General features: G+C 44.7%; 1 protein-coding gene and 1 long non-coding RNA gene across 4 annotated transcripts in view; one reads left to right on the top strand and one right to left on the bottom strand.

The window, feature by feature from the left end:
* Positions 1-15,007, bottom strand: part of LOC125706188 (carbohydrate sulfotransferase 8-like) — a 108,778-nt gene that overhangs the window by 29,002 nt on the left and 64,769 nt on the right. Inside the window, exon 3 of one of the 3 annotated variants that reach the window (XM_048972765.1) lies at positions 13,491-13,590. The exons of the other annotated variants lie outside the window; for them this stretch is intronic. The gene's annotated coding sequence lies outside the window, so the exon portion shown is untranslated. The remainder of the gene's footprint in view (positions 1-13,490; positions 13,591-15,007) is intronic. 3 annotated transcript variants of the gene reach the window in all.
* The window catches only part of LOC125706189 (uncharacterized), a 68,592-nt gene that overhangs the window by 31,689 nt on the left and 21,896 nt on the right, over positions 1-15,007 (top strand). The window lies entirely within an intron of this gene.

Genomic DNA, 15,007 nt, shown 5'->3' with positions numbered 1-15,007 from the left:
GCTCTCCATCCTTCACTGAAGTGGCCCGAGATGAGAGAGTGAGGATGCATTTGTGAGTTATCCTGGGGCTGCTCAGGCACATTGCACACATGAAGACCCTACTTAAAATGTTCTGTGGCAGACACATAACCAGACTAGACACTAGAATTGACGCCTCGTGGGCAGGCAGAGTTCAAACTGTCACCTGGGCTGGAGATATGGCGTGGTGTAATGGCACACCCATTCCTATAGGGGGCACTCTTGAGTCTGCGATCAGATGACCATTGCTTTGTATTGAGCGACAGAATTGAAGAGGGTATTCTCGCATCCATGTTTATTGATTAAAAGCACAACGCTCAATAGATCACCTGATTGTCCTGTACTTTGAAGATCTGGTTACTAAAGCCATTTATAGCTGCCTGGGGGTGTTCGGTGACCGTTTTTGTCCGTGCCGACGTGTGTGGAGCATGATAGGACAATGAAGTAACAAAATTATACCATCTCTTAGATTTTTCTGGATGAGAGCTGTGAACATCTGAAAAGCTTCTATTAATTTGATAATTAAACCGCTTTGATAGCTGACAGGGGCGATCAGAATAGACATCTGCAGGGCCCCGAGTTGTTCTGATTCCAAACTTTAAAGCCTGCGTCCTTGCTGTGTGCCGAACTGAACGGCACGTCCTTGAAACAAGTCTCTCCGAGTCTGTCACCATCCACCAAGGTTTCGTCTTTTCTTTTTTTCTTTTACGTCAGTCGTGGCACCTCTGCGCCTCCGTTGCCGTCAATCACAACACGCTGTCGTTTATTTACATCCCCGCTCACCGCCGTTGTCAAGAAAATTTAATCACGGCAGCCAGGGTGTTTTGCTGCGCTGAACAAATTGGCCTTGTTTGCTCAGTCATTACGAGCAGCTGTGGTTTAAGGAAGCAGGGCCGACACTGAGCTCGACGGCAGCATCTCCCGAAAAGCTGACAGGCCTCCGTTCGAGGCTGGGACCTCCCAAAGTGCTGGGCGCCTTGTTATGTCTCTCTGAAGACCCGCAGCTCTACAGTAAGATGGATGTGAGGCTTGGACGCCTGACAGGCTGATTCCATATGGCCCCTTAGCAATTAGCACTTGAAGGAGATGCAGGAAATGTTTCTACAGTCCGTGCGTCTACAGTGATGCAGCTGGTGCTGCCAGAAGGACCTTGTTTTCGGCATAGTGTCCACGGGTCCCTATCGAAGCTTGGCCTCCTGGGAAAGGCCCCCTTACGGGTCTCCTTCTCGAAACCGGCTCCTGGAGCCTCGCTCCGGTTTTTGGCAGGACTGACTGGGTCCATTAGATCCTCATTATTGCACAAAGCAACAGTCGTCCCTTGTGTTTCAAGCTGTTCCCTAAGCTGTTTATAATAGCATTGTTTGTAGATTCAGTATTATTTCTTTTGAAATGCATCATCCGGCCTGTTTTTACTCCTGTGTGGCAATATATGTAAAGCATTAATATCTACATTCATGTATTGGCTCTCAAAGGGCTAAAGCATTTTTTTTTTCCCCGGGTGCACTTTCACAGAAGAAATGAAAAATTACAGCGAAGCGTCTGACTTTTCTCTTCTCCTAAATAAAAGGAGATCGCTGTCACACAGCAGCGAGACTTTGTGATAACACTCTCTCTGTTTTTTTTTTTTTGAAAAAGAGGCTCTGTTTTGCATCTAAAAAACAGAGCTCTGCAAAGTCCTGAAGAGAATGAGTATGAGATTACTTGTTGTCTCCTGACCTCCATTATTTATATGTCCATCCATCCATCAATCCGCCCCTTTCTCCAGTATAGGATTCCAGGATATTTGTGTGTATGAATCTAAAATATCAGTTATTCTTTATGCATCTTGCAGATCTTTTTGTATGTACTTTACTCTTTCAGTTTCAAAATTGAGAAACGGTTCAGACATAAAAGACACTTTGCTGAATTAAAAACAAGATAAGCAGGGTTTTAACAGACTCTTGTGTAACCACACCCGTCAAACAAATAGACTAATATTACTGTGGCCAAAATATGTCGTCAGATTCTGTTTTAAAGTGCTCTGACACCCATGGCAAGCTAAGTGGCTATGAATGTCATGGCAGGGCCCTTTACATGCAAATGATGGGAAAAAAGTGACGATTTGGACTGTTCTGCTGGGAACCGCTATGATGTTATAATAAAAAGTGGCATATCATAATTCCAGCTCAGGGATAAGCCAAGACAGACACCTTTTTAATTTTCTACAGATGTAAGAAGGAAGAGGACAATGTCACTGGGGTGTTGTCAGCTCCAGTGTAGAGTGATAGTTTCACTCGTCCTCCAGTTCCTACCTTTTGAATAGCTGCTGTCTCTGTGGTTTAGCTCTGAATGTATGTTTTTTTCTGTCTGTCTGGGTATCTTCCGTCTTTGTGTTCGGTTCATTTTAGTGGGATTTTAACAGGTAACCTCTTGCTACGTCACTGAGTAAAAGCATTGTTGTCCTTAACTACATTCAGACAAGATTTTTCGAATGCAAATTTCCACAAAACTAAAATTAATCGTGAAATGACATTAGTAATTAAGGCCGCGATGGCTCCACTATGGAAAGGTACTTTGTTGAGAAATCATTACGTATTGTGGCCTGCAAGACACGGCCTGCTGCTAAATCCCCCCAGGAAGTTGCCCGTGCCGTTTGTTCCAGAACTCTCTGCGATGGAGGGCAGGAACATGGCGACAGCTATGACATCACAGCTGCCACTAGGCACCCCGTACCAACCTGCCCTCGCCCCATGGGTCAGCGGCGGCTGCCCGCTCTCCCACCTCATCCTGGCGACCGACGTCCTCCCGGTCACTGGGCCGCCCACCTGCCTGCCCAGTCATGTCTTTATGAGCCTAATTAATGCATGCCCACCCCAGTGCACCGTCCTCACCCGGAAGGCTGACCTGCAGAGCCTGCTGGGTGCAGAGATGCCCCCGGCCCCGGCCTGCTTCATTATTCATTCCCGTGTTGCATTATGCATGGAAATTTCGTTGTGTTCGAGTCAATCGACAGCTGTGACAAGCGACATTATAAGCGTGACTGAGCGTGGCTGAAGGCAGCCTGATGAATAATGCAGCACAGGCACATTAACCTGTTTAAGTAAAAGGTGCTGTGACCCTAACGTGCCCCACCAAGCGGGATATGAGAACAGGGACGTATCCTGTGATGTCCGACTGCTACTGGAGGAAGAAAAGAAATCAAAGTATTTCAAAGATTTTTTTCCGCCGTATTTTAAGTACACGAAGGGAATACTCTGAGACAAGAGTTCTTTCTCTTTGTGCCAAGTTGATAGAGACTCAGGCTTTTAACCACAGGGTTCTCATCCTTTTAAGACTAAAAAATAAATTAAACACTGAGAATGGAACGTGTATTTGTCACTGCTAAAAAAAAAAATAATCGAAATCATGTAAATTCACAGTCGCAGCCTTCGCTTTCTGATTGTAATGACTCCGCAAATCCAGTAAGGATAAGCAAAAAAGATGTGACTGGTGTAAAACCAGTGTAACTGATAAATAATCATGCACCTGACTGTGAGCACCTGTCCTGAGGCCTTTAGCTGTTACCAGTCCTGCAGTCCCTGCCTTCACCACTAGGGACGCCAACCCGCTCTGTGTCTTGTGCTGTAGGTGCTTACACACATGTCCAGCATCCCCCTCCTGTCCACCAGCCTCCCAAGACGCATACAGAGATCCTGTTTTTCCAGTAACTGTTATGAAAAAAGAAAAAACCCGTGCCAGTATGTCTGTCACGAGCCTCGCCGGGGTCCAGCCTTCCTGACGCAGATATAGGAGACGGCAAAGATGAAAACAAAGCCGAATGATCATCTGATTGGCTTTTAAGACACGGACAGTGACCAGGCCCTCCCCTCACAGCTACACTGGGTTATGTTATTCTTATAATGTGGTAAACAGTGGGATTTGTTTTTTTTTTTGGGGGGTGTGGGGGGGTGGGGGTTGTGGTTAAATATTTTTAGTTCAAATATTTGTGGCTCATGCTTGCTCTCATTAGCTGTGTTTTGCCCATATTTGTGAATTCATTCAAAACACCACACACACACAGTCCCTCTCTCTCTCTCACACACACACAACAAAGATGCTGCCGTATTCTGTTTAATAGACTGTACAAGGAGACAGCTTTCTGTCTCATAGTTCAAAAGGCCTGGACTGTCATCTGACCTTCTGAATGCTTCCTTAGGTTTCTTTGATTCCACTGCATATTCCAGGGATATGTTTTGCTTTAGCTAGCTATGGTCTACTGCAGTTTTGCATTATTGTCTTCTGAATTCTCATGAAATGATACACCCTGGTAAATTTGCTAATACTTCCCTTTTATATAAGTATATATTTATTCATGCAGAGTTTAAGCATACTATATACTGTGCATTTCAGACTCTGCTAGATTATGCAAACCTAGCTTCCTAATTCGTGGTTTAATGTGGCTGCATTATTTCTGTTATATTAGATGAGCACCTATGATTCGCTCCCCATTATCTCTCTGTCACTTAAACTGGGGCACTGCTTTCAAAAAACTGTAGTTGCACGAGCTATAAACACAGCTTAAAATTCAGAAGTAGAGTTTTCACGGGCCTATGTAGGTCATCCTCACTCCCAGTATTGGTGAAAGGATGCTTACAATGCTTATTAAAAAATGTAGGCAAAATCATTCCACGGGTTCAAATAAAAAATGTACTTTTTTAAAAGTTAATTTTGAAAATGATTTATTTATTTCTCGAAATCACAAGTAGGTAACAGGCCACATTCCTGGTGGATGTTCAACCAGGAGGAAGAGAAACAAGAAAAACATAACCCAAATAAATTAATAACAAAGGTGCCCCACTTTCAGGTGAAGATTGGACGGTGCGTCTTCAAAAATCGATGTTTTGAAATATCTACTTCCTGTTTAAAGGCCCTGGAATCTGCTGAGAGGACAGGACGTTGTTCTGATGCTAGTGGTATGTGTCTGCATCCTCTCGGCCCTTCGTTGTGCGGGTTTCGTTCTATGTATGCGTGTCCTTTTTATGAATTTATCTGCAGTACACCTTAGCCATCTTTTTCAAGGATGCAGCCCTCGCTCGCCCCTTACAGGTATCACCTGTTACTGCAGCTGCGTTAACGGTGTTCCTCCCCCACACACCACCTCCAGCAATGCCGATTACCCATTGGCTGCTTCCACATCTCAGGGGCGTCACAGAGATGGGAGGTGAACCGGGATCGTGCATAATAATTATCGGTGCCTTTCTGGATTCTCCCTCCTTGGTGCAACACAAAGAACTCTCAAACCATTTATCTGGGCCGTGTTTGTAAACACCATCTGTTTTAAGCAGAGTTGCTTTTTTTTGTCTTCTGCGATTCAGGTCTCTGCACTTACTTTCCATGATTAAAGACAGCGTGAGTACCTAACGCTGCCTCTGGCCCGTTGTCGAGTTGCTGATGGGCGGTTCGCGCTCTCTCTGGCAGCGTACACTAATGCCATGTACGCTGGCTTTGGGGATGCCCCAAATCGGGCGGGTTTTTATCACCTTTGGAGGTGGATCCTCCCCTTGGTGAACAGTGGGGATCACTTCCCTATGGCAAATGACCTTTAGTAGCATTAGAAAGGGAGAGAGCCTTTCATGTAGCATTGCTGCTAATTCACCACAACAGACGCAATGAATGCTCGGGTAGCCTTTTTATGTTCCGAAAGTCGAACATAACTATTGACGCATATTCACGCCTGAGAGCCATTATAAAGAATGATTACCAACGACATATGTTTCATCTGTGATCATTTGCTAGTTTTTCAATCTGTAATTTTATATCCGTCATCCGCAGCATATTAATAATGGCTATCGTTTGATCCAACCTGTTGAATCTTTTTATTGACGGCTCCTGACACAGATGGCCCATAAAACAAGTTTCAGCTTGCTCAACCCATCCAAGAGGAGGTTTACTGGGGCTCAGATGAGACCAAGAATTGTTTTTAAGCGGGGAACTAAACTGATAATATAGGACAACCAATTCACATAGGAATGAATAAATGTGACAGAAAAATACTTTGGTGTCCTGTGACGGGTTGGCGCCCCATCCTGGGTTATTTCCTGCACTGCGGCAGTAGCATCCGGGATGGGCTCTGGACCCCCTGCAATCCTGTGTGGGACAAGTGGCTATGAAAAAAGGATGGATGGATATTTTTGTTTATTTCTGTGCCGTTTTAGTGTTTGAGGGACAGAGGACATAGCTTTTGCAGTGACAGGTAAAAAGTTGCAGTGCTCCTCAAAATTAGCCTTTGCCAGTGGCGACAGGGCAGGTCGCGATCAGAATGGTGTCCTGCATGGTGCATTACATTAATAAGAAATGAACGATTCTTGAATTTCTACAGCAGCGATCCAAAGACACGTGACACGGGCCCCCAGGCATTACAGATTAATAAGGGATCGGTAAAACAATCTGACTTTGAGAGTCGAATGTAATCCGAAGGGCCTGTTATCATTCGTCTTCCTCCTTTTCGACTGCAAGCAAGAAACTCTGCTCTCAGAAGCTGGAGTGTAATTCTGTAGCCGGAGTCGGGCTTTTTTTTCTGGTGCTTTTTGGAACTTCAGAAAGCTCTTTGATTTTAAACAGAAGTAACAGTTTTAAATAGCATGTGGTGATTAATGCCTACAGTAACACATAAAAGACTGGTCTCCTGTGGCACATTTGGCTTTGAAATTTATTTCCATCCAGGAGCGTGAATTTCCCAGGAAAATGAGATGGGTTTGTTTATAATTGTCTTAAATTGAACCGAAACTTCAATAATAATAATAATAATAATAATAATAATAATAATGTTTCTGCTAGTTCTGTTGCTAGAAGCTTTTATTTGTGGTTCTATTTAGATGTGAGTTAACCAAACAAACCATCAAACAAACACAAGAGCCTAGCAGCCAGTGTATCCTGGCTTATTTATTCAGCGCTATTCTTGGTAGAAGCCTTGAGTTAGAGGCACTGACGCCTTTCCGTCCATAAAAATAGTAACGGCCACGGCAGTGGAAAACCGCAGGAGCGCGTTGTCTTACCCAAGTGTAAAACCAACTGGAACTGTGTTCTTCACACATTTACCATCCACCTGACTTTCATTACAGACCAGAAGGGCAGAAGGGTTTCTGCAGATGAACAGGGTGCTGACAGTTAGGTTGGTCTCTCTCGCTAAGCATAGATCTGTGCGGAAGGGTGGGGGCATTTAAACATTCTTCCATGTTCTACAGAGCTGGACCACCCTGTCAGAATTGCAGCCCTAAATCGCTACTCTGTAATAAATGATTAACAAGCGTGTATGACTGCATTGCCTCCAGGAGTGATCATTTTTTAATTGAGCAAGCCTTCTCTACAAATATGTCTGTGTCTGGTGAGATTATACAGTGCTGTACAGTTTTGCATCCCTCCTCCACTTGGGGATAATTTTGGTGTGCCCAGTGAAATAAAAGCATGCTAGTATGTGTCTAGGCATGTGGGTAAGGTGGGGAGTAACTGCTATTTTTAATCTGAGTTTCATTCAGATCACTTATAAAAAGCGGAAGCGGTAGTACAAGCCTGATTCTGCAAACCTGCAAAATATCTGTTATGTCACAGAGGAGTTAGCAGAGTATGGAGATATCCGCCACACGGCATTCAACCTCCCTGGTGAGCTGGAAATCTCAAGTGAATGGTCCACTCATGGACTGGAGTCTATCTATCTTATATGAAGAAGCCATATAAAGAAAAAAGACTAATAATAATAATAATATTAATAAGTATAAAGTATATAATAATGAGTATAAAGAAGCCTTAATTGATATATCTATATTTATAGAATATTGAAAAATCCGTCACCATGATTCTTCTCAAGGTTGATTGTTTGCTCTCTCATGTTTTGCACAGAACTACTCAGCTGAGACTCGGACAGTGAGAATTGTGTTAGCTAAGTTTTTGCACGATTGGTTTGTTGTCGATGTGCAAAGCTGATTAATTGAGAACAAGCCTTTCTTGACAACACCGTGGCTTAAATGGTGGAGTTGTCACAGACTGCTCACATAGCCGAGCTCCTTTCCTCCGCTGTTAGATAAATATTGACAAACGTGAGCGGCAGATGGCCGGGAGCCGATCTGGGCCACAGCAAAGCATGTTGCGCTGGCAACATCTGGGCACCTGTGCCCAGTGGATGGCGTTCCTGTGTTGAACTGGTCCGTTTCAGTCGTCTGGAAGAGATGAAGGGGAGGACAGCGCTGATGCCCTGGCCCAGATCCCACAGCGATCTCTCCACCTCTATCTGTGCTCTCAGCCCGAGAGGGCACCTCAAATCACCAGAGCAGATGGATGGGTGAGACTGAAGGCTCACAGTGCGTGGTGTGTCTCTCTCATCACGGATATGGGTCCTCATAAATGAGGCCTTTCAGATTAGAAAAATTTAGCTAGCGTGAGAAGAAGAAGAAGTTCCTGTGACAGTGATAGCAGACGGAACCAGAGGGTGTGAAAATGTTTTTTTTTTCCTGCTTAACTAATGCAACTGTCAGTCTCGGCCATAAAATAGCAGAGTAATGAACGTGCTGTCTTTTGGTAGCATAACTCCGGAAGCTACGAATGCGTCCGCACACAGACTGGACATGAAAGCGCTGACATCTGCACCCAAATGAACCGAACATCCGGTTCTCTCAAGGACTAGAATCTGGACAGCATGGTTTAGGGTTACAGTGGCTGGAAGTCCCCCTCATCTAATAACAGATGAAGCTCTTGCTTGTTGAGCTTTTCACATGGAGATCGTCTGTGGAGGCTACGGTGCCAGTCTTGCTGATTGCTGCCATTGCTTATCATGTGCCGTTACTCTTAAAACTTTGGCCTTCTGTGCAACATAGTAGCCTTTGCTGTCTGATTTGATGGTTTTCTGCCTCACAAAATCAGTCTATCTGTGTCTGTCAGTATTAGACAGCCTGAAGGGGAAACAATCAATAAAAATGTGTTGATTATAATGTTATTTTTGAGATGGAAGGTTTATTGTTGCTGTCAATAAACGACAAGGCCTGTTTTCTCTGTGAACGCTGCATGTTTGAGTGCATGCTGTGCCTTTGTCCTTTGTCCTTTAAGCTGGAAACAGGTCCTTTGTCTTCCTAAAGGACGATGGTGGTATGTTTCATGTGCTCACTGTTGGCTGCGATCGATTTCATTCACGCCTGGTGGTGCTGAGCTATTTGTTTCGTTTACCTCAAACGCGGTGTCTTTTAGAAACCGACAGAGCTGAATATAGTATTATGGGAATTATGAGCAAAAAAGGTGCCTGCTAAAATGTCAACTTAGCAATTAGCTCATGGGAGTTTATTTACGCAAAAATGTTCTGAGCGCAGAATGAAAAACGATTGGTTTGGAGAGTTAACCAATCATTTTTTGTTCTGCCCTCAGAACATTTAGTAATGAAGAAATAAAAAGGATCTCAAAAGCAGGTGCTTCCATACAGGTGCAGTAATTAAGTAATTAATATTACGACTTGTTTTTCTTGTATATAAAAATGTTCCGGGAAGTCTGTAATACATCATGTCAGAGAGAAGGTTATTCTTCAGTCAGTGGAATGAACAGGCAGTTTCATCATTATTTGTCAGTTGAGAACTTAATAGAGAGGGATACTGTGGTCGCATGGTACTGTAGTGTATAAACTCCCTATTGAAGCTTAAGTATGCAATTTTGTGAATAACGTGGGGGGAGGAACAGGCAGTGGTCTCACTGGGAGAAAGTCATATGGTTAAATGAGTCATACTTCACCCTGTTCTCTGTACGCAGATAAGTAAGTGTGTGGTGTGTTTTAAATGAAGCCTGCTGGCTCGAGTGCATGTGGCCCACAGTGTTGTGGCACCCCTGATGTGGGGTGGAGCATGTTCTCCTGGCATGATTTAGGTCCACTCAGTGCCTGATAGAGCAAGGTCAGGGCCAGAAAACACCAAGCCGTTCTGCGTGATCATGTTCCTCCTAAAGTTAGATGTTACTGTCCTAATCGAGTCTAATCTTCCAGTGCACTGGTGACCCAGGGCACACAGGGCAGCTGCGGTCATGATATGGATGTGAGAATAACAGGGGTCTCCAACTCTGGTCCTGGAGAGCTGCTGTCCAGTAAGCTACCTGGCTTCTGATGAGCCACACCTGCTCCTGGTATTTAGCTGACAACAGGTGTGGCTCATCAGAAACCATGTAGGATAGAAAACCTACTGGACAGTAGTTCTCTAGGACCGGAGTTGATGTACACCATATGCCATGGTCATCACGGGAACCAGGTCTCAGCATCAGGGAGCAGCACCTCGGACAGTGTTCTCCATCAACAGAACATTGAAATTCTTGGTGTTGCATCTTTTCACTAGAGTTCCAAACACATCTCTGCCAGCCAACAATGGGGCTGATCTGGAGGTGTTTCTCAGTTACACTCATTGGTAAGAATAAAAATGGTCTAACTGCCAATGCTCCCGTGTGATACGCAAATGCTGTTACCGTAATAACCGCAATAGAGACTCCTATGAAAACCGATATCTCTTCAACAGTGTTATAATGGACAAATCAGGCTGCAGCGATATACATGGCATGAATATATCAGTTCTTTGCGATTATTCTGTAGCTTTAACTTAAGCGAAGTGCTTTTGCATAAATCAGGATAATCCCTTCAGAGTTATCATCTTGGAATGGTAACCACTTTTGGTGTGATGTGGTGTGACTTCAGGCAGTGATTCTCGCTGGAAGGCATGCTATTTTACTTTAGGAACGTGCGCTGGTTAAAACCGAGCTATTGACTCAGGAGGCAATGATATTATTGACATGTCTGACATTATGGTCTTCCCTGTGCTCAGAATAAGCTCAGCCTCACTGTTTAGGGCTGTCACAGACTAGCCACCTCACTCCTGTGAATCATAATCAGGTATCTGAATGAAAAACGCCTCAAAAATGCAAAACTCTGATGGGAGTCTCCCATCTGGGCGACATGAACACGGATGTGAGCAGCTAATAGACCGTTTGCTTGTTGATGAAATCAATTATTCGGTTTCATATTGCTTGGAGACCCGATGGCACTGGGCACTAAATCACGTTGACCGCACGGGAATAAATCACATCTTGTATGGTTTTTTCCTCCTTCTCTGGGATAACGTGGGAGATTGTGCATCGTAGCACAAGAGGAAGCAGTGGGGTTCTTTTGCTTGCAGAGATGGGAAGAGGATGGCCAGCTTGAAGCTCTCAGCTTCCGACTGCATCTCACTCAACGCCTTCCCTTACCGGCTGTCATCTGAAGAAGCCCTGTACAGATGGCTTTGGGTTCAAGTCCTAATTTTTCCTCTTCTCTTTTAATTTCTAACCTCTGGGTCTCTTCTACCTTTTTTCATACCGGAGGGGATATGATATTGCCTGGGGTCGAATCCTGTTACAGTTGATCTCACAATTCCCACGCTATGCTGTAAACAAAGCCGGCTGCCTCGTGCTCTGCCAAGCGCTAGCCAGAATGGTTGTTTTGTGCGCCCGGTGGCAGGCGTCGTACGCCGAACTCCAGCCCTGGCAGCAGGTGGTGTGGTGCTTAACGATCCATCACATAGAAAATCCCGGGGAAGGGGGCTATTCTGTAGCCCAGATACTTGACTTGAATTTCCTCCGTAAATGTCAGACGGCATATAATACGCGAAACTGTAAGCTAAATCGGTCGATTCAGACACGTTCCTGCAAGCAAATAAATAATACTATTGTGTCACTAATAATATTTCTCTATAAAAAGGCCAATGAAAGCCTACTGTTGGACTGGCTTTCCATAAACCAAGCGTATTCAATTCCACTTGGCACTGTGAAAACGGGAACAGCTGATTCGATTTGTCCGAGATAACGGTTAACAGGGGGGTGGTGGATAGCTTCATCGTGTCTCAGCAATGCTGTTTGAATAGGAGTAAATCCCCTCATCTGGGGAAAGTTTCAGCCTGAGCCAATGAAGGTCGTGGCTGAGCTGGAGTGGCGGGGGTGTTACCGCGGTAATAGACTAACCCCAGGAACGCTCCAAATGGACTTGCTCGCATACTGATACGTATCTGTATACGTGTCATGACACCATTGGCTCCAAGCAGATCAATACACGCAGTGCTGTGATGATATTATCCGAAAGTTTTCCTGCACCACTCCTTTTGCCCCCTTGCTTGGAGGCAAAGGACAGGCCTTACATTAAATATTAATTCTTTAAAGGCAGCAGAGAGAATCTATTAATAAAAACGATTAAAAATTCTTATTTCAATAAAGATTTGTCTTAGGATAAAAAGCAGAAAATATAGCTTTAACTAACTATTTCTCACCCCTAGGAACCAAATACAAGCTACAAAGAATTTGACTCATACCCGAAAAAATGTCAGAATATACCTCATTTATCTGCATGTTCTAGACTGTTAAATACAGGCTGGCCTTGCACTAAATAAAAATTAATTAAACAAAGTACTCTGTGTGAAAAATAGGTTTACACCATCAAATAGAGGCCCACTCCAGAGGTTTCCCACAATGCCTCACAGCCGGAGGCTCTTAAGCAATGGTTTGGGCAATCTCCTTTTCTTGTGTGTTCCACACATATTTTTTGGTACAGAAGTGGAGGGGTTCATTTGTATTACAGACACATCTTCCCCCAGAAGCGATTAAAAAAAAAACATTGGCCTATCTGCTGAATGCCTGGGGGACCTCGGGGGAGCATCGGATCAAAGCTGTGCTTATTTATGGAGAATAATAAGCCTAATTGGGAACTTTTTGTGCCGATTGATCTGCAATCGAATGCGGGCCGGTGCACCCGCTGCCAAGTCATGGACGGAGAGGGGAGTGGGACACCGCAGCCCAGGACAGGACCTTTGGCTCAGAAACCTCGCTCCAGATCCACCGCCAAAGTCGACATTGTGCTCAGTCACGTCTTTTTTTTTTCCCCTACAATTTATGCAGCTAATTCTATTTTTAGAGATTTTTAAAAATAGCTTAGTATTAAATAATGGGCCAGCTGTAGTTATGCTGGGTTTGAACCAGCAGTTTTCTGGTCTCAAAGTCAGAAAGGTCAGACACACCACCTGCTGGGACAATATCGCTGTCAAGGTCCTTCAAAGGAGTAGTGTTACTAGAAGGTGGAGACGTCAGGATGCATTACAGCCTGCTGGAATCGCCACTTTGCTTTCAAAAACATACATGCATCTTTACATGCTATCATTAGATTGAAGCATTATGAAATATTTTGACTAGAGCCTAATGGAATTAAATGCTTCTGACATATGAAGCTCATGCTCCCCGGGTGCCTAATTCTGCAATATACATTGTGCCAAAAACGTTTTTTTTTATTTTTAAAAAAGTTTTTCTCCTTTTCCTTCTGTTTACTTTCCACAGAGTAACCTTTAAGTCTGAAATGTCACTTTCAGCAACTGTTCATCTAATTGGGATTACGTGCATCCATGCATCAAGTTCCCTTTCCTGTGGCAGGGAGCACTTGGTCTAAGTACGCGGCCATCTCAGGGCGGTAAAGGTCACGGATGCACCTTATGAGCATGTCTCTGGACTTGGAAGAAACCTTGGTTGCTCGGGGAGGGCACGTTCCGTGGAGTCTGACCTCACCTGACCCGGCGTCCTGCTGGATCTCTGCAACAAATCAAAAAATCCTGCATTCCTAATCCTACCAACATATGAACTCTTACAATAAGCAAGTTCATTCTGGTTCTTTTGTATGTTGTTCCCGTGACTTAATGCATATCCCCCTTACAAATGAAGTTGCTATGGTGGATTAGTGCTTTTCACAATGGCCGCGTACATATAGAGCTGTGATTTCAAATCCTGCCCTGCAGTTTGCATGTAGTTACCACGTTAGTCTGGCTTTCCTTTGGGTTAGGGGACCTGCTGGTAGTGTGCAATTCAGGCTGCACGCGTGTGAAATCCCATCCAGATTGTTCCCCCGCATTGGGTGCTGCACTCAGCGCAAGACTGTACAGGATAAGTGGTTTCGGAACATTGCTGGATCCATTGACAGACACAGAAATTGCCGTTGGTCTATCATCATGTCTCCAGCGTGACAGGTTGGTCAGAGGAAAACAGAGTCACTCTTACGGATTCACGTTTCCAGGGAGAGCCCCGAAACTCACACTGCCCTCTTTGTTGTCAAGGAATGAATAATTATCTTCTCCAGAGTATGGAGAAGTGTGGCTTTGGATGGTAAATCTTTTTTTATTTCTAGTTTAATTAGGTGGCACTTTGGGTTGCTGGCAGAAAGAGAGTCGTCTGTTTGTGGATCACTGCTGAAAGTCGTACCAGTGAGCCATGATGTCTTTGGAATACATTACAGGCCTGGGCAGCGGGTCTGATACGTCTCACTTCTGTTTAATTGCACATTTGGCATTACCGCTGTCCCCTGCCTCTCGTACGGACACCTGTTATCGGATGTCCGACCTATTTAACTGGTGCCCGCGGTAACGGAGAGGAGTGACCGGACTGCAGAAATCTGGAAAGGGGAGACAGTTCTGGGCAGTGACTCTGTGAAATGAAGCCCATCTGATCAGCACTTAGAAGTCCGGGGATACATGCAACAGGAGAGTGGCCCCTCTGAAGTGACAGGTGATATCGGGGGGTGGGGGCGGGCCACAGAATGTCAATGGGCCCCCTTGTGTTCCCAGCGCTGGCTTTGAGTGGCTTCACAGTCCCGCTGCTGCCACGGTAACCTTTATGCAGGTATGGAGTCCAAAAGTAACTGGGAGAGAGTTTTAGGGACGGCACAACAAAGGCTGAAAAGCAGGGCAAAAAAAAGGAGCAAGACTGAAATGAGGGGGCCGTTCGTAAAGTTCGCAGGGGGGTGAGACCCTTTCAGCATGGGCATAAATTATTAGCCCCCAAATTATCAAAACCAGCCAATACAACCCCCTGGACCTCCTTAAATGAGTGGAGATCTCACCCCCCCCCCCCCCCCCCCCCCAAATGCTCAACCCAAAGATATGCCCTCGACTTTCAGTATGTTGGGGGTTTTAGTCCACGTGGTTTTTAAAGGTTTTATTATTGTGATAGTCGAGCT

This window comes from Brienomyrus brachyistius, chromosome 13 (assembly GCF_023856365.1).
Source record: "Brienomyrus brachyistius isolate T26 chromosome 13, BBRACH_0.4, whole genome shotgun sequence".
NCBI lineage: Eukaryota > Metazoa > Chordata > Actinopteri > Osteoglossiformes > Mormyridae > Brienomyrus > Brienomyrus brachyistius.
The sequence above is the reverse complement of the archived record's forward strand: the minus strand, read 5'-3'. Positions and strand labels throughout refer to the sequence as shown.